The 24,114-nt window shown below is 52.1% G+C and overlaps 1 protein-coding gene across 7 annotated transcripts in view; it reads left to right on the top strand.

Moving 5' to 3' along the window:
* Positions 1–24,114, top strand: part of LOC142473266 (uncharacterized) — a 111,926-nt gene that overhangs the window by 70,910 nt on the left and 16,902 nt on the right. The window lies entirely within an intron of this gene.

The raw sequence follows: 24,114 nt of genomic DNA, 5'->3' as shown, positions 1-24,114 counted from the left end.
AATAAAAGCCGTATTATTTTGTATGCCATATTTGTGAGGCTAACTAAACAAGTCAGTTCAGAAACCCGCGTGTTGTTGCTTTGATCCTGCAACAAATGCTATAAAACGCTGTCCGGCCTGAAGACTCCTCCCAGCTCCTTTCCTTGTCTGCCCATTCCCCTATCTGCTGTAAGACCTCTGACCCCATATGACCCTCGGCTTCCTTTTATATTTAGGATGCAGCCTTAAGCTGAGGCCATAGACATTTCTCCCGCGCGGAGGCTGAGGGAAAGCGGGTGCTTTCCCTGGCCTTACTACGCGCGCCGTCCAGGGGCGTGTCTATGGGCAGGCCAGTGACGTCACAGAGCTGGTTCACCCTCATTGGGCGAACCGCTCACGTGACCGGCCCTCCGCTCCCCTCAGCGCTGAAACGGAAAAAAAAATGTGTCTGCTACGCCTCTGGAAGCGTGCGCGAGCCCCTGCGCTCATTGCGGCTGCAGGGGCTCACTGACAAGCGTGAGCGTGGCTCAGCGGCTAAGCACTGACCATGCCCGCGGCCTTACATCTATCCCAAGCATGTGTGAGTTCCCTCCGGTATTAACCCTTACATCTATCCCAAGCATGTGAGTTCCCTCCGGTATTAACCCTTACATCTATCCCAAGCATGTGAGTTCCCTCCGGTATTAACCCTTACATCTATCCCAAGCATGTGAGTTCCCTCCGGTATTAACCCTTACATCTATCCCAAGCATGTGTGAGTTCCCTCCGGTATTAACCCTTACATCTATCCCAAGCATGTGTGAGTTCCCTCCGGTATTAACCCTTACATCTATCCCAAGCATGTGAGTTCCCTCCGGTATTAACCCTTACATCTATCCCAAGCATGTGTGAGTTCCCTCCGGTATTAACCCTTACATCTATCCCAAGCATGTGTGAGTTCCCTCCGGTATTAACCCTTACATCTATCCCAAGCATGTGTGAGTTCCCTCGCTGTGTTAACCCTTACATCTATCCCAAGCATGTGTGAGTTCCCTCCGGTATTAACCCTTACATCTATCCCAAGCATGTGTGAGTTCCCTCCGGTATTAACCCTTACATCTATCCCAAGCATGTGTGAGTTCCCTCCGGTATTAACCCTTACATCTATCCCAAGCATGTGTGAGTTCCCTCCGGTATTAACCCTTACATCTATCCCAAGCATGTGAGTTCCCTCCGGTATTAACCCTTACATCTATCCCAAGCATGTGTGAGTTCCCTCCGGTATTAACCCTTACATCTATCCCAAGCATGTGTGAGTTCCCTCCGGTATTAACCCTTACATCTATCCCAAGCATGTGAGTTCCCTCCGGTATTAACCCTTACATCTATCCCAAGCATGTGAGTTCCCTCCGGTATTAACCCTTACATCTATCCCAAGCATGTGAGTTCCCTCCGGTATTAACCCTTACATCTATCCCAAGCATGTGAGTTCCCTCCGGTATTAACCCTTACATCTATCCCAAGCATGTGAGTTCCCTCCGGTATTAACCCTTACATCTATCCCAAGCATGTGAGTTCCCTCCGGTATTAACCCTTACATCTATCCCAAGCATGTGTGAGTTCCCTCGCTGTATTAACCCTTACATCTATCCCAAGCATGTGTGAGTTCCCTCCGGTATTAACCCTTACATCTATCCCAAGCATGTGTGAGTTCCCTCCGGTATTAACCCTTACATCTATCCCAAGCATGTGAGTTCCCTCCGGTATTAACCCTTACATCTATCCCAAGCATGTGAGTTCCCTCCGGTATTAACCCTTACATCTATCCCAAGCATGTGTGAGTTCCCTCCGGTATTAACCCTTACATCTATCCCAAGCATGTGTGAGTTCCCTCCGGTATTAACCCTTACATCTATCCCAAGCATGTGTGAGTTCCCTCCGGTATTAACCCTTACATCTATCCCAAACATGTGTGAGTTCCCTCCGGTATTAACCCTTACATCTATCCCAAGCATGTGAGTTCCCTCCGGTATTAACCCTTACATCTATCCCAAGCATGTGAGTTCCCTCCGGTATTAACCCTTACATCTATCCCAAGCATGTGAGTTCCCTCCGGTATTAACCCTTACATCTATCCCAAGCATGTGTGAGTTCCCTCGCTGTATTAACCCTTACATCAATCCCAAGCATGTGTGAGTTCCCTCCGGTATTAACCCTTACATCTATCCCAAGCATGTGAGTTCCCTCCGGTATTAACCCTTACATCTATCCCAAGCATGTGAGTTCCCTCCGGTATTAACCCTTACATCTATCCCAAGCATGTGAGTTCCCTCCGGTATTAACCCTTACATCTATCCCAAGCATGTGAGTTCCCTCCGGTATTAACCCTTACATCTATCCCAAGCATGTGTGAGTTCCCTCCGGTATTAACCCTTACATCTATCCCAAGCATGTGTGAGTTCCCTCCGGTATTAACCCTTACATCTATCCCAAACATGTGTGAGTTCCCTCCGGTATTAACCCTTACATCTATCCCAAGCATGTGAGTTCCCTCCGGTATTAACCCTTACATCTATCCCAAGCATGTGAGTTCCCTCCGGTATTAACCCTTACATCTATCCCAAGCATGTGAGTTCCCTCCGGTATTAACCCTTACATCTATCCCAAGCATGTGAGTTCCCTCCGGTATTAACCCTTACATTTATCCCAAGCATGTGAGTTCCCTCCGGTATTAACCCTTACAACGTCTGCTTTGAGCCTATACCATGAATCTACCACACTATCCATATCTTCCTGATATCACCCCAGAGCCCCCACCCTACAGAACACCCCACCCCCCCAGGACCTTCCACCCCCAGAATCACCCACCCTATAGAGCACCCCATCTTCCAGAATCCCCCACTGCCCTCACCCTCCAGAGCCCCCCCATCCTCCAGTGCCTCCCAGCCTCCAGAACCCCCCATTGCCCCCAAACCCTCCTGAGACCCCCCATCCTCCAGTGCCTCCCAGCCTCCAGAGCCCCCACCCTCGAGTTCAGAGAAGGACCTCTTGCTCCAGCTCTTCTTTCTGTGGAATGTGGCGACTTCTCTCTAACAGCGCAATCCTGAATCTTCCATAAAGGGTTGTTATGTCTTTCAGCCTCAAAACCCAAGTACAGCGGGAATCCTCTGAGTTTTTATTAGACTAACAAGGGAACTGATGCTCATTATGTATGTATCTCTATATTATATAGCACCAACTGTGTACTCAGCACTTTACAAATGAGACAACACAATACAGAAAATTATAATACAATAAGCCTAAAAAACATAGTCAGACCTATGGAAAGGAAATCCCTGTGCCAGAGAGCTTACAATCTAAGTGCTATGATGGGAGATATACAGAGACAGCAGGTGAGGGAAGAAGTAGGTGGCTGTGCTTGGCCACAATGGTTGGTAGGAGCACTGTGGGTGTGGGGCAGTAGGCATGAGTGCAGGCTATTCAAATTATTTATTCAGAAGGTAAGTAGAGGTCGATGGGATTGAGAGGAGACAGTTATGAGTAAAGTTCAGGAGACGAACAGGGGGCATACTGAGAAATGATAGCGAATTTGTAGGGATTAGCCGATGAGGGGAGAGCCTCAAAGGTAAGGAGGAGAACTTTGTAGGTGATCCAGAACTTGAAGGGAGAGGGATTTGTAGGTACAGTATTAGCAGATGATTGGACAGCCTTGAAGGTAAGGAGGAGACCTTTGTAGGTGATCCGGAACTTGAAGGGAGAGGGATTTGTAGGTACAGATGCAGCCACGAGTATTAGAACTCTTGCCATGGAAATTCTGGGGAAGTCTCACAGTAAATGCCTCAACATTTCTGTAAAATTCCTAATGGCCCATCGTATTAACACAGCGGGGGGTCCCTGCAGTCCCATTCAAACTGAATCAAACTGAATGGGACTGCAGGGACCCCCGCTGTGTTAATCCGATGGGCCATAAAAATCTCACAGAAATGTTGAGGCATTTACTGTGAGACTGCCCCAGAATCTCCCAGAATGTCCCAGGTAAGTGTTCTAATACTCGTGGCTGCATCTGTATTAGCAGATGAGTGGACAGCCTTGAAGGTAAGGAGGAGAACTTTGTAAGTGATCCGGAACATGATGGGAGAGGGATTTGTAGGTACAGTATTAGCAGATGAGTGGACAGCCTTGAAGGTAAGAAGGAGAACTTTGTAGGTGATCCGGAACTTGATGGGAGAGGGATTTGTAGGTATTAGCAGATGAGTGGACAGCCTTGAAGGTAAGAAGAAGAACTTTGTAGGTGATCCGGGACTTGATGGGAGAGGGATTTGTAGGTACAGTATTAGCAGATGAGTGGACAGCCTTGAAGGTAAGAAGGAGAACTTTGTAGGTGATCCGGAACTTGATGGGAGAGGGATTTGTAGGTATTAGCAGATGAGTGGACAGCCTTGAAGGTAAGGAGGAGAACTTTGTAGGTGATCCGGAACTTGATGGGAGAGGGATTTGAGAAGATGATCACACCGTTTCAGGAGAAAGCAGCAGAATATTGGATTCATTGCTAAGGAGGAAGTTGTTGGGCAGGGAGGTCCAATGACACAGTTCATGGACCCCCAATCAATGGGAATCCCTGATCAGTCTCCCAGCTGCAAAACGAGGGCAAAAATATTGCACCCAGTTTAGCAAATAAAAAGCATTTCCATTGAAACCAATGGGATTTTCCTTCTTCTTTGTTAACGCTGCTGAGGTATTTTTGCACTGGTTTTGCAGCATGGAGACTTTTAGAAGTGGCCCCTAATATGTCACTTCTTGTGTGAGATCCTGTTTTCCTTGGATAACTTCTGCCACATCTTGTGTCTGTCACGTAACGATGACATCTCATCCTGTCGTGCGTCAGTGTGTCAGTATACCTTGGGTTAGAAACAGTGGCAGATTGAATGCAATAACTCGTGTCCCTCACTGCACTGGAGCTGTCTGGGTAAAGCCACTTCTTTGCAGCTGTTATTTTTCTCACTTTCTCAGGTTTTCTTCTTTTTGTTTGAGCTGAAATCCGGACTTTAATAAATGAATATCTGTGTGTGAGCGCAGGTAAAACCAGTTCCTGCCGCAGGTCGGAGACGAGGTTTTCCGTGGTTGGGGAAGTTTTTGATGCAGTTTTTCACCCCTGCAGCATTGTGCCCGCAGGGAGATTTGGGTAATTATAATCAGGGTTATTATTAGGATGAATACTCTCAGAATAATTGACACTGTGGTGCAGGATTAAGAGCAGACACCGGGGGGCAGTCTCACACACAGTACGTATTCCAGTCTGATCGGTGACTCCTGCTCCTTGCACTCAGACTTATAACGATGGGGTAAATATGGCTGCTGTATATAAAGGGTAAGCCCTGTATTACCCCTACCGGTGAATAATACAGGTGTATTGTTATATATGGATGTATATGTGTATTGTAAACCGGCTTCCAGCACTTCAGGGACAAGGGGTTAACTTTGTGTTCAGTTGGAAAGTTGCAGAGGTCTGCGACCTTTCCATGTAACTCAGGGGCTGGTCACCTAGCCAGCACCTTCCTACCCACCACTCAGGGGCTGGTCACCTAGCCAGCACCTTCCTACCCACCACTCAGAGGCTGGTCACCTAGCCAGCACCTTCCTACCCACCACTCAGGGGCTGGTCACCTAGCCAGCACCTTCCTACCCACCACTCAGGGGCTGGTCACCTAGCCAGAACCTTCCTACCCACCACTCAGGGGCTGGTCACCTAGCCAGCACCTTCCTACCCAGCACTCAGGGGCTGGTCACCTAGCCAGCACCTTCCTACCCACCGCTCAGGAGCTGGTCACCTAGCCAGCACCTTCCTACCCACCACTCAGGGGCTGGTCACCTAGCCAGCACCTTCCTACCCACCGCTCAGGGGCTGGTCACCTAGCCAGCACCTTCCTACCCACCGCTCAGGGGCTGGTCACCTAGCCAGCACCTTCCTACCCACCACTCAGGGGCTGGTCACCTAGCCAGCACCTTCCTACCCACCGCTCAGGGGCTGGTCACCTAGCCAGCACCTTCCTACCCACCGCTCAGGGGCTGGTCACCAAGCCAGCACCTTCCTACCCACCACTCGGGCTGGTCACCTAGCCAGCACCTTCCTACCCACCACTCAGGGGCTGGTCACCTAGCCAGCACCTTCCTACCCACCACTCAGAGGCTGGTCACCTAGCCAGCACCTTCCTACCCACCACTCAGGGGCTGGTCACCTAGCCAGCACCTTCCTACCCACCACTCAGGGGCTGGTCACCTAGCCAGCACCTTCCTACCCACCACTCAGGGGCTGGTCACTTAGCCAGCACCTTCCTACCCACCACTCAGGGGCTGGTCACCTAGCCAGCACCTTCCTACCCACCACTCGGGCTGGTCACCTAGCCAGCACCTTCCTACCCACCACTCGGGCTGGTCACCTAGCCAGCACCTTCATACCCACCGCTCAGGGGCCGGTCACCTAGCCAGCACCTTCCTACCCACCACTCAGGGGCTGGTCACCTAGCCAGCACCTTCCTACCCACCACTCAGGGGCTGGTCACTTAGCCAGCACCTTCCTACCCACCACTCAGGGGCTGGTCACCTAGCCAGCACCTTCCTACCCACCGCTCAGGGGCCGGTCACCTAGCCAGCACTTTCCTACCCAGCACTCAGGGGCTGGTCACTTAGCCAGCACCTTCCTACCCACCACTCAGGGGCTGGTCACCTAACCAGCACCTTCCTACCCACCAATCAGGGGCTGGTCACCTAACCAGCACCTTCCTACCCACCGCTCAGGGGCTGGTCACTTAGCCAGCACCTTCCTACCCAGCACTCAGGGGCTGGTCACCTAGCCAGCACCTTCCTACCCACCGCTCAGGGGCTGGTCACCTAGCCAGCACCTTCCTACCCACCACTCAGGGGCTGGTCACCTAGCCAGGACCTTCCTACCCACCACTCAGGGGCTGGTCACCTAGCCAGCACCTTCCTACCCACCGCTCAGGGGCTGGTCACCTAGCAAGCACCTTCCTACCCACCGCTCAGGGGCTGGTCACCTAGCCAGCACCTTCCTACCCACCGCTCAGGGGCTGGTCACCTAGCCAGCACCTTCCTACCCACCACTCAGGGGCTAGTCACCTAGCCAGGACCTTCCTACCCACCACTCAGGGGCTGGTCACCTAGCCAGTACCTTCCTACCCACCGCTCAGGGGCTGGTCACCTAGCCAGCACCTTCCTACCCAGCACTCAGGGGCTGGTCACCTAGCCAGCAACTTCCTACCCACCACTCAGGGGCTGGTCACCTAGCCAGCACCTTCCTACCCAGCACTCAGGGGCTGGTCACCTAGCCAGCACCTTCCTACCCACCGCTCAGGGGCTGGTCACCTAGCCAGCACCTTCCTACCCACCGCTCAGGGGCTGGTCACCTAGCCAGCTCCTTCCTACCCACCACTCAGGGGCTGGTCACCTAGCCAGCACCTTCCTACCCACCGCTCAGGGGCTGGTCACCTAGCCAGCACCTTCCTACCCACCACTCAGGGGCTAGTCACCTAGCCAGCACCTTCCTACCCACCACTCAGGGGCTGGTCACCTAGCCAGCACCTTCCTACCCACCGCTCAGGGGCTGGTCACCTAGCCAGCACCTTCCTACCCACCACTCAGGGGCTGGTCACCTAGCCAGCACCTTCCTACCCACCACTCAGAGGCTGGTCACCTAGCCAGCACCTTCCTACCCACCACTCAGGGGCTGGTCACCTAGCCAGCACCTTCCTACCCACCACTCAGGGGCTGGTCACCTAGCCAGCACCTTCCTACCCACCACTCAGGGGCTGGTCACCTAGCCAGCACCTTCCTACCCACCACTCAGGGGCTGGTCACCTAGCCAGCACCTTCCTACCCACCACTCGGGCTGGTCACCTAGCCAGCACCTTCATACCCACCGCTCAGGGGCCGGTCACCTAGCCAGCACCTTCCTACCCACCACTCAGGGGCTGGTCACCTAGCCAGCACCTTCCTACCCACCACTCAGGGGCTGGTCACTTAGCCAGCACCTTCCTACCCACCGCTCAGGGGCCGGTCACCTAGCCAGCACCTTCCTACCCAGCACTCAGGGGCTGGTCACTTAGCCAGCACCTTCCTACCCACCACTCAGGGGCTGGTCACCTAACCAGCACCTTCCTATCCACCAATCAGGGGCTGGTCACCTAACCAGCACCTTCCTACCCACCGCTCAGGGGCTGGTCACTTAGCCAGCACCTTCCTACCCAGCACTCAGGGGCTGGTCACCTAGCCAGCACCTTCCTACCCACCGCTCAGGGGCTGGTCACCTAGCCAGCACCTTCCTACCCACCACTCAGGGGCTGGTCACCTAGCCAGGACCTTCCTACCCACCACTCAGGGGCTGGTCACCTAGCCAGCACCTTCCTACCCACCGCTCAGGGGCTGGTCATCTAGCCAGCACCTTCCTACCCACCGCTCAGGGGCTGGTCACCTAGCCAGCACCTTCCTACCCACCGCTCAGGGGCTGGTCACCTAGCCAGCACCTTCCTACCCACCACTCAGGGGCTAGTCACCTAGCCAGGACCTTCCTACCCACCACTCAGGGGCTGGTCACCTAGCCAGTACCTTCCTACCCACCGCTCAGGGGCTGGTCACCTAGCCAGCACCTTCCTACCCAGCACTCAGGGGCTGGTCACCTAGCCAGCACCTTCCTACCCACCACTCAGGGGCTGGTCACCTAGCCAGCACCTTCCTACCCAGCACTCAGGGGCTGGTCACCTAGCCAGCACCTTCCTACCCACCGCTCAGGGGCTGGTCACCTAGCCAGTACCTTCCTACCCACCACTCAGGGGCTGGGCACCTAGCCAGTACCTTCCTACCCACCGCTCAGGGGCTGGTCACCTAGCCAGCACCTTCCTACCCAGCACTCAGGGGCTGGTCACTTAGCCAGCACTTTCCTACCCAGCACTCAGGGGCTGGTCACCTAGCCAGCACCTTCCTACCCACCACTCAGGGGCTGGTCACTTAGCCAGCACCTTCCTACCCAGCACTCAGGGGCTGGTCACCTAGCCAGCACCTTCCTACCCACCGCTCAGGGGCTGGTCACCTAGCCAGCACCTTCCTACCCACCACTCAGGGGCTGGTCACTTAGCCAGCACCTTCCTACCCAGCACTCAGGGGCTGGTCACCTAGCCAGCACCTTCCCACCCACCACTCAGGGGCTGGTCACCTAGCCAGCACCTTCCTACCCAGCACTCAGGGGCTGGTCACCTAGCCAGCACCTTCCTACCCACCACTCAGGGGCTAGTCACCTAGCCAGCTCCTTCCTACCCACCACTCAGGGGCTGGTCACCTAGCCAGCACCTTCCTACCCACCGCTCAGGGGCTGGTCACCTAACCAGCACCTTCCTACCCACCACTCAGGGGCTGGGCACATAAGCAGCACCTGGTTTTGAATGTTGCAACATGGTGGGTAAAGGGTATATACAGATTGGGAGGGAGGACCCTAGTAGTTCAGTTCAGCTCAGTTCAGAGCCAGAAGAGTTGCAGAAGTTTGCTGTAACTAAGGGAAGCTGCAGTGTCCACTCCTGTGCTGGTGCCAGGCCTGGAGTCCAGTTCAGAGGACATTGCAGGGGGAAGATGTAAGGAATCCACTACTGGCTTTGACTGTTGCCTTGCAGACCTGTGCAGTTGCAAGCTTCCTCTGGCAATCTATGGCACAGGTGCTGCCTCTCATTGCAGCTTCTGCCCTGTGCTCTTTCATTGGAGGAATTCTCACACACCCTCCTCCTGTGATTGGATCTCCGCCCTTTATATTCTAGACGTTGGCTCTGAACCAGCGCCGAGCATAACCATTCCTACCTCTATGTTACTGGCTCTGCCACAAACCACCCCAGGCCTCTCTCCTAGTGTTCTTACCTTCAAGTTCCTGAGTATCCAGAGACCTGGTCCTGGACGTCTGTGCTGAAGCGTTGTTGCCAGCACTGGCCTGCTGCTATCTCCTTGCAGTGGCCTACCCTGGACGTCTGTGCTGAAGCGTTGATGCCAGCACTGGTGACTGCTGCATTCCCTCCTAGCAGTGGCTACCCTTCCTGTCCTGTGGCCTGCCGCTATTCTCCTGTAGTGGCCTGCCCTGGACGTCTGTGCTGAAGCGTTGATGCCAGCACTGGTACTGCTGCATTCCCTCCTAGCAGTGGCTACCCTTCCTGTCCTACGGCCTGCTGCTATTCTCCTGCAGTGGCCTATCCTGGACGCCTGTGCTGAAGCGTTGATGCCAGCACTGGTAACTGCTGCATTCCCTCCTAGCAGTGGCTACCCTTCCTTTCCTGCGGCCTGCTGCGATCCTCTTGCAGTGGCCTGCCTTGGACTTCTGCGCTGAAGCGTTGGTTCTTCCCGACGCTGCCCTGCGGTGAACTTCGGCCAGCCTGCTGTCTCCTCCTGCTGAGATCGGCGTCATGGGCCGAGGCCGCTCCTCGCGCAGAAGCCACCCCCGCGCTCACGCTCCTAAGCTGAAGCGGGGCACTCCTGACTTCCTGTTGCCGAACTCCTGCTTCATTAACGACGATGCTGCCTTCTCCAATCCTGACCCTGCGATGTACGACTACGAACTGCGCACTCCGGATCAGTCTGCGCGGACTAAGGTCGGTGATTATATAACCCCACCTCAGCCCCGCGGTCCGGTCCCGGTTTGTGGCGAGCATCGGCGTAACAGTATGCTCGGCCCATTAAAACCGGACCGCGCCGTGGCGGGGGATGGTAAATGTTTAACTGTACCTATGTCCCAGGCTGCGGACCAGTCCCTGTTTGAAAAACAGTATCTGTTTGAAAGACTGCCTCCACCTAATCTTGCCTGTATGTACGAAGGGTTAACCCCCGCAGAAAGACTAACTCGTAAAGAAATACTTACAAGGTCTCAGGAATGTAGAGAGGTGAAGAAGATGTTACAAGCCCAGTACTCCCAACTACTCCTTCTTATGTCTACTCCAGGTCTTGAACCTGCGGATTTTGGGGTACCGGCTCAGGCCATAGACACCACCCTTAAATTATTCCTGGAATTTGACAAGAACATAAGCGAGCGTGAACCTCTACTTGCTGCCCACGCGCAGACTATTCACAAACCCTTTTCTGTCAGTCCTGTTGCTAAACCTGTGGGGGTACCTCTCTCTCCTAAGAATGGTCAAAACATTTCTCTGTCGCTGCCCGCTAAGGAAGAAGCTGCCATGCTCCCTAATCCTGAGTTAACCTCCCTAAGTTCTGTCCCTGAGGTTATTTCGGTCTTAACCCCTGCTAGTCAGGCTTATGCGTTCCCCACTGTAAATCCCTGCAGTCCCCAGGTCAGTGTGTCTTCCCTAGCACCAGAGAATGAATCCTGTTTGCCCTCTTTTCCTAAACCAAAAATTCTATGCTCTGTTTCCGAGGTTTTTTCTGTATTAACCCCTGCTAGTCTGCTCTGTGAGGTCCCTACTGCTAACCCTAGTATTCCGCAGTCTAATGATAGGGGGTTCTGCCTCTTGCCCTAGGGACCTATGACCCCACTCTCGGAGACTAGCTTCTATTTCTCTGATTCTCAGGTACAGAGTAATTTAACCCTTGGGGTTTTTCCTATGTTAACCCCTGCAGGTCAGCCCTGTGAACCTTCCTTGGTAGATCCCTTCAGTTCGTCAGTCAGGGCACCTCCTTAGCCTCAGAGGATCAACCCCTTTTGTCCTCTGACTCGGCTAAAATTCTCGGGGCTATGCCTCCTGAACTTTCGGTAATAATACTGGCTCCAGTAAAAAGTACTCTGGAGCCGTTTGTTTCTCTAAACCTGTTCGCAGAATCCCTACTCCTAGGTATTTCACTCACCCCGTCTGCCACTCAGAGAGCTGAGACCCCTGCTTCTGAGCATAGACCCCTTTTCGTGGAATCTGTTGTCGTTTCTGATGTCCCAGACACTCTTTCCCAAATACCCACTTCAGAGGCCAGCACAGTCGTGGTTGCCCCACTTGCACTGTCTGAGTTCTCCTTTTCTCAAATCCTAGGGTTTAAAGCGAACAGTACATATTATGCTCCTTTCCAAGTGACCCCTACTGAGATCAGCGTATCTGCTGTTGCTCCCTCAGTACCATTAAAGTTAGGGCCCTTCTTTTTGAAGGATCAGGCTTTCAAGTTTGAGACTCCCTTTATCCCTGACTTTGTAAATCTGCAGTCCCTTCTCACTGTAGTTAAAAGTTCTCCAGCAGCCGCTGAGTTAAGCTTTGCCGCTGTCAAATCTTCTGTTATAGAAGCAACCTTGCCTAGCTTACTTCTGTCTGTCCTATCTGTGATGCCTATCACCTTTACTAAAATTTCTGTTTTGCAAGGTATTTATCCTAGTAAATCTGTGATACCTGCAATTCCTTTAATCAGTTCCAAAACCCCTGTCACTAAGTCTCCCATGGAGTCTGATGCCCTCACTAGGGATTCTCAGGGACCCAATTCTGTAACAAGCAAGATGTCCCTTGTGTCTGTTGGAGAGTTTACCCCAGTTTCTCTCACGGATCATGCCACAGCCTCCGGGATGATTAAAAATGACTTTAAGTCTGGGATGCCCATTCCTGTAATAATACTGTTTCACGCTGATTCGCCCACAGTATTCGGGGTATCCACTACTGACTGTATGTCTACTACCACGAACTCAGGGGTATCGCATTTGGAACTTTCCCTTTTTTCAGAAGATCCCGTCTTTAAAATGGACTTATTTTTCTCTGTGTCTTCCACAATACTTGGGGTACTTGCTATTGACTGTCCTGTCCCAAAACTAGGGTTACCTCTCAAAAAGGTGCCTGGAGCTACCGATGTTAAAAACCCTATGTTTAAAACAGTAACAATTTGCATTGCTTCTCCACAGTATCATGTGAGACCTGGGTACCTGGGACCTCCACTCCGAAGCCAAGCTCTAGTTCTCTGTCTTCTTTCTCTGTGTTGGAGGCACCCAGCTTTAACCCCAAGACTTTTTTCTCTAAGGTTGATGCACCGCTTAACCGCCTGCCTTGTTTTTTGGATAAAATCTGTTTTCTCACCTTTCAAACTGACTCCTTACTCGCAGGTCTCTGTGCGGTGCCCAAAGTGCCCGTTCTGTATGGCAATTGGCCTCTCCCTAAGACGAAGACACCCTTACTGGACCTCGTCGCTTTACCTGAAGCGTCCGTTCCAGTTCTCTATGGGTCCACTATGGGTATAGACATGCTTATTATGTCCTTCGCCAAGGCCACAATTTCGGATTTGATTCTCTCTAAAGATCACAAACCAAAGGAAGCGGATCCTTCTTCAACTGCCAGTACCATGAGTTGCATACACACTGCTACAGACTCTCGCAAATTGCTTGGGATAGCAACCCTGCTTGGTATCAAAAGTACCGCTGCAATAGTGTGTAGTGAACCCTCCCGCCCCATTCCCTTGCTAACCACCACCCGGAATTCCTTGGAAGCTAAAGACTCTCGCAACTTCCTCCGTGCTGATTTCACCAAAGACATTGCCTTCTCTGAAGGTCCCTCTGCCATTTTTGTCCGACAATCTGTGTCCTGTGCCCCGTACTCTTGGACTATTACTATGCACCGGACACCTGGCTACTGTCCTTCCGATGTTCCCATTCCGGAGCCCTCAGGTCCCATTGTCCATGTACCAAGAACTGCAGTACCACCGCTGTCTTTCATGGCACTCGCCAATGTACACCTGGATTGTGGACCTAATTCTCGCCGGAGACACTTCAGGAACAACTCAATGTCTCCCAGACCTATGAATGGTCCTGTTCACCCAGGCTTCTCACCCAGTGGTGGGGGTACTGTAAGGAATCCCAACAAACTATGGGCTTCCAACGCCACTTCTCGCCTAAGGAGGTTTAGGAACAATTCCATGTCCCCCAAATCTGTGATGGATCTTGTTCGTCCGGAGGTCTCACCTGAAGGGGGGGGTACTGTAAGGAATCCACTACTGGCTTTGACTATTGCCTTGCAGACCTGTGCAGTTGCAGGCTTCCTCTGGCAATCTATGGCACAGGTGCTGCCTCTCATTGCAGCTTCTGCCCTGTGCTCTTTCATTGGAGGAATTCTCACACACCCTCCTCCTGTGATTGGATCTCCGCCCTTTATATTCTAGGCGTTGGCTCTGAACCAGCGCCGAGCATAACTATTCCTACCTCTATGTTACTGGCTCTGCCACAAACCACCCCAGGCCTCTCTCCTAGCGTTCTTACCTTCCAAGTTCCTGAGAATCCAGAGGCCTGGTCCTGGACGTCTGTGCTGAAGCGTTGTTGCCAGCACTGGCCTGCTGCTATCTCCTTGCAGTGGCCTACCCTGGACGTCTGTGCTGAAGCGTTGATGCCAGCACTGGTAACTGCTGCATTCCCTCCTAGCAGTGGCTACCCTTCCTGTCCTGTGGCCTGCCGCTATTCTCCTGTAGTGGCCTATCCTGGACGCCTGTGCTGAAGCGTTGATGCCAGCACTGGTAACTGCTGCATTCCCTCCTAGCAGTGGCTACCCTTCCTTTCCTGCGGCCTGCTGCTATCTCCTTGCAGTGGCCTGCCCTGGACGTCTGTGCTGAAGCGTTGATGCCAGCACTGGTAACTGCTGCATTCCCTCCTAGCAGTGGCTACCCTTCCTTTCCTGCGGCCTGCTGCGATCCTCTTGCAGTGGCCTGCCTTGGACTTCTGCGCTGAAGCGTTGGTTCTTCCCGACGCTGCCCTGCGGTGAACTTCGGCCAGCCTGCTGTCTCCTCCTGCTGAGATCGGCGTCATGGGCCGAGGCCGCTCCTCGCGCAGAAGCCACCCCCGCACTCACGCTCCTAAGCTGAAGCGGGGCACTCCTGATTTCCTGTTGCCGAACTCCTGCTTCATTAACGACGATGCTGCCTTCTCCAATCCTGACCCTGCGATGTACGACTATGAACTGCGCACTCCGGATCAGTCTGCGCGGACTAAGGTCGGTGATTATATAACCCCACCTCAGCCCCGCGGTCCGGTCCCGGTTTGTGGTGAGCATCGGCGTAACAGAAGATCAGGGAAAATCTCTCTGGGGAAGTCCCTGCACCTAGGACTATAGGTAACTCCAGTATTCCCCATTTGGGTATGTTGTCTATGTACCTATATTGTTGTGGATTAATGTTTTCCAATAAATTAATTTGATAACCTGTGGTGTTTCTGTCTGGCGATATAGATTAGTCCTGGCCTCCCGTTACACTCACACTGCCCCTTGTGTGATGGTCTCACACACACTCACACTGCCCCATGTGATGAGCTCACACACTCACACTGCCCCCTGTGTGATGGTCTCACACACACTCACACTGCCCCCTGTGTGATGGTCTCACACACACTCACACTGCCCCCTGTGTGATGAGCTCACACACTCACACTGCCCCCTGTGTAATGGGCTCCCACACACTCACACTGCCCCCTGTGTAATGGGCTCCCACACACTCATACTGCCCCCTGTGTGATGAGCTCACACACTCACACTGCCCCCTGTGTGATGGTCTCACACACACTCACACTGCCCCCTGTGTGATGGTCTCACACACACTCACACTGCCCCCTGTGTGATGAGCTCACACACTCACACTGCCCCCTGTGTGATGAGCTCACACACTCACACTGCCCCATGTGTGATGGTCTCACACACACTCACACTGCCCCATGTGATGAGCTCACACACTCACACTGCCCCCTGTGTGATGGTCTCACACACACAGCCTGAACCAAGTCACATACCTGATATCACCCATGCAGCCTGCCATCTCTTCCCCTGTAAATAGTGTTAACCTTCTGATTTAATACTGACTAACCTTAAAACTCACCCAAGTTAAGCATCCCAATAGCCTGCACTCATAGTTACTGTCCCACACTCAGCCACTCCTACCACCTATTGTGGCCAAGCACTGCCATACACAGCACTTATTCCCTCACCTGCTGTCTCTGTAACTCTCCCAACATAACTCTTAGATTGTAAGCTCTTCGGGGCAGGGATTTCCTTTCCTATTGTCTGATTTTGCTGCACTTATTGTATCATTTTAATTCCCTGTACTGTATTCTGTGTGAAGCGCTGAGTACACTTTTGGCGCTATATAAATAAAGACATACAATACAATACACTCACATTGCCCCCTGTATGATGAGCTCACACACACTCACACTGCCCCTTGTGTGATGAGCTCACACACACTCACACTGCCCCCTGTGTGATGAGCTCACACACTCACACTGCCCCCTGTGTAATGGGCTCCCACACACTCACACTGCCCCCTGTGTAATGGGCTCCCACACACTCATACTGCCCCCTGTGTGATGAGCTCACACACTCACACTGCCCCTTGTGTGATGGTCTCACACACACTCACACTGCCCCTTGTGTGATGGTCTCACACACACTCATATTGCCCCTTGTGTGATGAGCTCTCACACACTCACACTGCCCCCTGTGTGATGAGCTTCCACACACTCACACTGCCCCCTGTGTGATGAGCTCACACACTCACACTGCCCCTTGTGTGATGGTCTCACACACACTCACACTGCCCCTTGTGTGATGAGCTCACACACACTCACACTGCCCCTTGTGTGATGGTCTCACACACTCACACTGCCCCCTGTGTGATGAGCTCCTACACACTCACACTGCCCCGTGTGATGAGCTCACACACACTCACATTGCCCCCTGTGTGATGAGCTCCCACACACTCACACTGCCCCGTGTGATGAGCACACACACACTCACATTGCCCCCTGATCGATGAGCTCCCACACACTCACACTGCCCGCTGTGTGATGAGCTCACACACTCACACTGACCCCTGTGTGATGAGCTCTCACACTAACCCCTGTGTGATGAGTTCACACACACTCACACTGCCCCGTGTGATGGGCTCACACACACTCACACTGACCCCTGTGTGATGGTTTTACACACACTCACACTGACCCCTGTGTGATGAGCTCACACACACTCACACTGCCCCCTGTGTGATGGTCTCACACACACTCACACTGCCCCCTGTGTGATGGTCTCACACACACTCACACTGACCCCTGTGTGATGGTCTCACACACACTCACACTGACCCCTGTGTGATGAGCTCACACACACTCACACTGCCCCCTGTGTGATGAGCTCACACACTCACACTGCCCCCTGTGTGATGGTCTTACACACACTCACACTGCCCCCTGTGTGATGGTCTCACACACACTCACACTGACCCCTGTGTGATGGTCTCACACACACTCACACTGCCCCCTGTGTGATGGTCTCACACACACTCACACTGACCCCTGTGTGATGGTCTCACACACACTCACACTGACCCGTGTGATGAGCTCACACACACTCACACTGCCCCCTGTGTGACGGTCTCCCACACACACTCACACTGCCCCCTGTGTGATGGTCTCACACACACTCACACTGACCCCTGTGTGATGGTCTCACACACACTCACACTGCCCCCTGTGTGATGAGCTCACACACACTCACACTGCCCCCTGGTATTAGTCACCTCCTGTCTAAGTGTAACACTCCCCTGAATTTCCTTATTGTAAAAAGTGCAGTTGTGTGTGTAGCAGTGTATTTAGCTCACGTTAAAGTGCAGTTGTGTGTAGCAGTGTGTTTAAGCTCACAATAAAGTGTAGTTGTGTGTAGCAGTGTGTTTAAGCTCACAATAAAGTGTAGTTGTGTGTAGCAGTGTGTTTAATCTCCCGTTAAAGTGCAGTTGTGTGTAGCAGTGTGTTTAATCTCCCGTTAAAGTGCAGTTGTGTGTAGCAGTGTGTTTAAGCTCACAATAAAGTGTAGGTGTGTAGCAGTGTGTTTAAGGTCACAATATAGTGTAGTTGTATGTAGCAGTGTGTTTAATCTCCCGTTAAAGTGCAGTTGTGTGTAGCAGTGTTTAATCTCCCGTTAAAGTGCAGTTGTGTGTAGCAGTGTGTTTAAACTCACAATAAAGTGTAGGTGTGTAGCAGTGTGTTTAAGGTCACAATATAGTGTAGTTGTGTGTAGCAGTGTGTTTAATCTCCCGTTAAAGTGCAGTTGTGTGTAGAAGTGTGTTTAAGCTCACAATAAAGTGTAGTTGTGTGTAGCAGTGTGTTTAAGCTCATGTTAAAGTGCAGTTGTGTGTAGTAGTGTGTTTAGCTCACGTTAAAGTACAGTTGTGTGTAGCAGTGTGTTGAATCTCCCGTTAAAGTGCAGTTGTGTGTAGCAGTGTATTTAGCTCATGTTAAAGTGCAGTTGTGTGTATTAGTGTGTTTAATCTCCCGTTAAAGTGCAGTTGTGTGTAGCAGTGTATTTAGCTCATGTTAAAGTGCAGTTGTGTGTATTAGTGTGTTTAATCTCCAGTTAAAGTGCAGTTGTGTGTAGTAGTGTTTGTACCTTTGTACCTTTGTATTACAGGACATACAGTACTGGCATAATAAAGAGATTATTGTATCAGTGTCCCTTTCCTGGGTAAGTTATCTATTTTCCGGGTCTTACCTCTGGGTCACCCGCAGCAAATATTTAACCTCTTATCTGCGAAGGTTCCTACCCGGCAATGCAAGGGTTAACATAATTGCATTTTTGCGGGTTTATGTACTGTAGATTAATGTGCGTGCGTATCTTTATGTATGCGATGTGAGTGTGTGCATCTATGCGAGTATGTGTTTCCATGTGTATGCGATGTGTGTAACTATGTGAGTACTGTATGTGTGTGCGTATCTTTATGTATGCGATGTGAGTGCGTATCTATGCGAGTATGTGTTTCCATGTGTATGCGATGTGTGTAACTATGTGAGTATGTGTGTGCGTTTGTATTCGGTGTGTGTGTGTATCTGTATGTGTATGTGATGTGTGTGCGTATCTATGTGAGTATGTGTTTGCATGTGTATGTGTATGCGATGTGTGTAACTATGTGAGTATGTGTTTGCATGTGTATGCGATGTGTGTAACTATGTGAGTATGTGTTTGCATGTGTATGCGATGTGTGTAACTATGTGAGTATGTGTTTGCATGTGTATGCGATGTGTGTAACTATGTGAGTATGTGTTTGCATGTGTATGCGATGTGTGTAACTATGTGAGTATGTGTTTGCATGTGTATGCGATGTGTGTAACTATGTGAGTATGTGTTTGCATGTGTATGTGTATGCGATGTGTGTGCTTAGCTATATGTGTATGCGTATGCGATGTGTGTGCATGTGTATGTGTATCTGTACGTGTATGCAATGTGTATGCGTAGCTATGTGTGTGCATGTGTATGTGTATCTGTACGTGTATGCAATGTGTATGCGTAGCTATGTGTGTGCATGTGCATGTGTATCTGTACGTGTATGCGAAGTGTGTGCGTAGCTATGTGTGTGCATGTGTATGTTTTTCTGTACGTGTATGCGATGTGTGTGCGTAGCTATGTGTGTGCATGTGTATGTGTATCTGTACATGTATGCGATGTGTATGTGTTTGCTATGTGTGTGCATGTGTATGTGTATCTGTACGTGTATGCGATGTGTGTGCGTAGCTATGTGTGTGCATGTGTATGTGTATCTGTACGTGTATGTGATGTGTGTGCGTAGCTATGTGTGTGCATGTGTATGTGTATCTGTACATGTATGCGATATGTGTATGTGTTTGCAATGTGTATGCGTAGCTATGTGTATCTGTACGTGTATGCGATGTGTGTGCGTAGCTATGTGCGTGCATGTGTATGTGTATCTGTACGTGTATGCGGTATGTGTTTGCAATGTGTATGCGTAGCTATGTGTGTGCATGTGTATCTGTACGTGTATGCGATGTGTGTGCGTAGCTATGTGTGTGCATGTGTATGTGTATCTGTACGTGTATGCGATGTGTGTGCGTAGCTATGTGTGTGCATGTGCATGTGTATCTGTACGTGTATGCAATGTGTGTGCATGTGTATCTGTACGTGTATGCAATGTGTGTGCGTAGCTATGTGTGTGCATGTGTATGTGTATCTGTACGTGTATGCAATGTGTGTGCGTAGCTATGTGTGTGCATGTGTATGTGTATGTGTATCTGTACGTGTATGCGATGTGTGTGCGTAGCTGTGTGTGCATGTGTGTGCATGTGTGTGTGTGTATCTGTACGTGTATGCGATGTGTGTGCGTAGCTGTGTGTGCATGTGTGTGCATGTGTGTGTGTGTATCTGTACGTGTATGCGATGTGTGTGCGTAGCTATGTGTGTGCATGTGTATCTGTACGTATATGCGATGTGTGTATAGCTGTGTGTGCATGTGTATGTGTATCTGTACGTGTATGCGATGTGTGTGCGTAGCTATGTGAGTGTGTATGTGTGTGCGTAGCTATGTGAGTGTGTATGTGTGTGCGTAGCTATGTGAGTGTGTATGTGTGTGGGTAGCTATGTGAGTGTGTATGTAGCTATGAGTGTGTGTGTGTGTGTGTGTGTGTGTGTGTGTGTGTGTGTGTGTGTGTGTGTGTGTGTGTGTGTGTGTGTGTGTGTGTGTGCGTAGCTATGTGAGTGTGTATGTGTGTTCATAGCTATGTGAGTGTGTATGTGTATGTGTCTGCGTAGCTATTTGAGTGTGTATGTGTCTGCGTAGCTATGTGAGTGTGTATGTGTGTGCGTAGCTATGTGAGTATGTGTTTGCATGTGTAGCCAGGTCACCTAATTACTACTATTCTGCCCTGTGCTGGCAGTAATCCCTGGTACTATCAGGGTGCCAGTAGTTGCTATGGGGTTTCCCCCCTCCGAGGAGCTGCATTTGAGTGACAGCGGGAGGCGGTGACATCAGGCCTGGGCATGACCAATCCTGAGCCAGTCCTGGTGCCCTCCTCATGGCAGTACTTAAGGGCAGGTACCGCCCTAAATTTAGTAGTGTCCTTCCCCACTAAGGAAGGCAGGTCACACAACTGGGAGCCTGAGATTGGGGCCTTCCCATGTGCTCTTCCCGGGGGAGAGTGAGTATGGACCATACCTCTGCCTCTGCTAGGGAGGTGGGGAAGAGCTGGGACGGCTGTGGGTGCCCTTGACCTGTAGTGACGGTCCAGGGACCATCCTTCAGTGAGAGCTGAGAGTACTGCATCGGGCAGAACCCTGCCTTGTTCCTGTAACTGTACAGAAGAGTAATAAACCCGTTCCTGTTGTTATACCTCCTGCCTGGTGCGTTACCTTACCGGGGGGGAGAGGTAAAAAGTTCTACCGTGGGAGATCACCTTCAGTTCCTGGAGCCTACGGCAGATGGAGGCGCTGCACTGCTAAAGAGATATGTGGGGTATGAACCCCAGAAGCCGGTTCCTGTGTCCCCACTACCATCGGCGGGCGACTCAGCCCTCCTGTTACCAGCAGGTATCATGCACCATACACCATCGTAATGGACAAATCTCCCACCGGGAAAAGAGCTCTCACCTTGACAAAATGTGTTGTATTGGAGACCGAGTGCCTGGGCCTTCTACATGGGAACTCCTGGGGACGTTGCAGGACGGTCCCCTTCTGTCTGTGGGCAACGGCAGGTAATAGCTGAGTTATACAGAAGTTTTCCGTGTGCCAGACTACCTTCTATCATTGACAATACACAAACAGAGCCAGCCGACACGGCACAATACACAAACAGAGCCAGCCGACACGGCACAATACACAAACAGAGCCAGCCAACACGGCACAATACACAGAGCTTACACTCACCAAACACGGGCTATGGGGGAGTCCTGGCTCACTCGGTGCTGGGCGCCACGTCCGTAGGATGTCCCAGGATGTCTTCCACACACTGAGAGTCTCCAGGTACCACGGGACCGTAGGGATGAGCTAGATACGTCCCAGCAAGTTTGAAGGACCCGCTCTTCTGCACAACGGAGCCTCGTTCTAGATCTGTGTCTCCGGCACCTTGGAGTAGCACACCAACGGTCTCCCAGACTGTGAGCCTGGGACTAATCTAACACTGATCGGCAGGCGAGTGCATAGGCCCCGGCCTCTATCTGAAACTATGGAGGACGGCTGCTGACCAATCAGCACACGCATGTTACCGGCTGGCCAATAATCCCACGAATGCGGCGTCAGCCAATCACAGCACAGATGCTTCATCAGCCAATCACAGCACAGATGCTACGTCAGCCAATTACAGCGCAGACGCTACGTCGACCAATCACAGCACAGATGCTACGTCGGCCAATCACAGCACAGATGCTACGTCGACCAATCACAGCACAGATGCTACGTCGACCAATCAGGGCTATGGGAGGTGACAGTGTTTTAGGAGAGGGAGAAATTCAAACTGACCCCGGGTAACAGCGTTACTTACGGGTGACGGCGTTACTTACGGGTGACGGCGTTACTTACGGGTGACGGCGTTACTTACGGGTGACGGCGTTACTTACGGGTGACGGCGTTACTTACGGGTGACGGCGTTACTTACGGGTGACGGCGTTACTTACGGGTGACGGCGTTACTTACGGGTGACGGCGTTACTTACGGGTGACGGCGTTACTTACAGGTGACGGCGTTACTTACAGGCGACGGCGTTACTTACAGGCGACGGCGTTACTTACAGGCGACGGCGTTACTTACAGGCGACGGCGTTACTTACAGGCGACGGCGTTACTTACAGGCGACGGCGTTACTTACAGGCGACGGCGTTACTTACAGGCGACCGCGTTACTTCCAGGCGACGGCGTTACTTACAGGCGACGGCGTTACTTACTGGCGACGGCGTTACTTACGGGTGACGGCGTTACTTACAGGCGACGGCGTTACTTACAGGAGACGGCGTTACTTCCAGGTGACGGCGTTACTTACAGGCGACGGCGTTACTTACAGGCGACGCGTTACTTACAGGCGACGGCGTTACTTACAGGCGACGGCGTTACTTACAGGCGACGGCGTTACTTACAGGCGACGGCGTTACTTACAGGCGACGGCGTTACTTACAGGCGACGGCGTTACTTACAGGCGACGGCGTTACTTACAGGCGACGGCGTTACTTACAGGTGACGGCGTTACTTACAGGCGACGGCGTTACTTACAGGTGACGGCGTTACTTCCAGGCGACGGCGTTACTTACAGGCGACGGCGTTACTTACGGGTGACGGCGTTACTTACAGGCGACGGCGTTACTTACAGGAGACGGCGTTACTTCCAGGTGACGGCGTTACTTACAGGCGACGGCGTTACTTCCAGGCGACGGCGTTACTTCCAGGCGACGGCGTTACTTCCAGGCGACGGCGTTAGTTACAGGCGACGGCGTTACTTCCAGGCGACGGTGTTACTTCCAGGCGACGGCGTTACTTCCAGGCGACGGCGTTACTTCCAGGCGACGGCGTTACTTACAGGTGACGGCGTTACTTACAGGTGACGGCGTTACTTACAGGCGACGGCGTTACTTCCAGGTGACGGCGTTACTTACAGGCGACGGCGTTACTTACAGGCGACGGCGTTACTTACAGGCGCGTTACTTACAGGTGACGGCGTTACTTACAGGTGACGAGGTGACGGCGTTACTTACAGGCGACGGCGTTACTTACAGGTGACGGCGTTACTTACGGGTGACGGCGTTACTTACAGGTGACGGCGTTACTTACGGGTGACGAGGTGACGGCGTTACTTACAGGCGACGGCGTTACTTACAGGTGACGGCGTTACTTACGGGTGACGGCGTTACTTACAGGTGACGGCGTTACTTACGGGTGACGGCGTTACTTACAGGCGACGGCGTTACTTACAGGCGACGGCGTTACTTACAGGCGACGGCGTTACTTCCAGGCGACGGCGTTACTTATCGTTACTTACAGGTGACGGCGTTACTTACAGGTGACGGCGTTACTTATCGTTACTTACAGGTGACGGCGTTACTTACAGGCGACGGCGTTACTTACAGGCGACGGCGTTACTTATCGTTACTTACAGGTGACGGCGTTACTTACAGGCGACGGCGTTACTTACAGGCGACGGCGTTACTTATCGTTACTTACAGGTGACGGCGTTACTTACAGGTGACGGCGTTACTTATCGTTACTTACAGGTGACGGCGTTACTTACAGGCGACGGCGTTACTTACAGGCGACGGCGTTACTTACAGGCGACGGCGTTACTTACAGGCGACGGCGTTACTTACAGGCGACGGCGTTACTTACAGGCGACGGCGTTACTTACAGGCGACGTTACAGGCGACGGCGTTACTTACAGGCGACGGCGTTACTTACAGGCGACGGCGTTACTTACA

Source organism: Ascaphus truei (genome assembly GCF_040206685.1).
Source record: "Ascaphus truei isolate aAscTru1 chromosome 2 unlocalized genomic scaffold, aAscTru1.hap1 SUPER_2_unloc_2, whole genome shotgun sequence".
Taxonomy (NCBI): Eukaryota; Metazoa; Chordata; class Amphibia; order Anura; family Ascaphidae; genus Ascaphus; species Ascaphus truei.
Note: the sequence above shows the minus strand (reverse complement) of the source record. Positions and strands in the feature narration are given on the sequence as shown.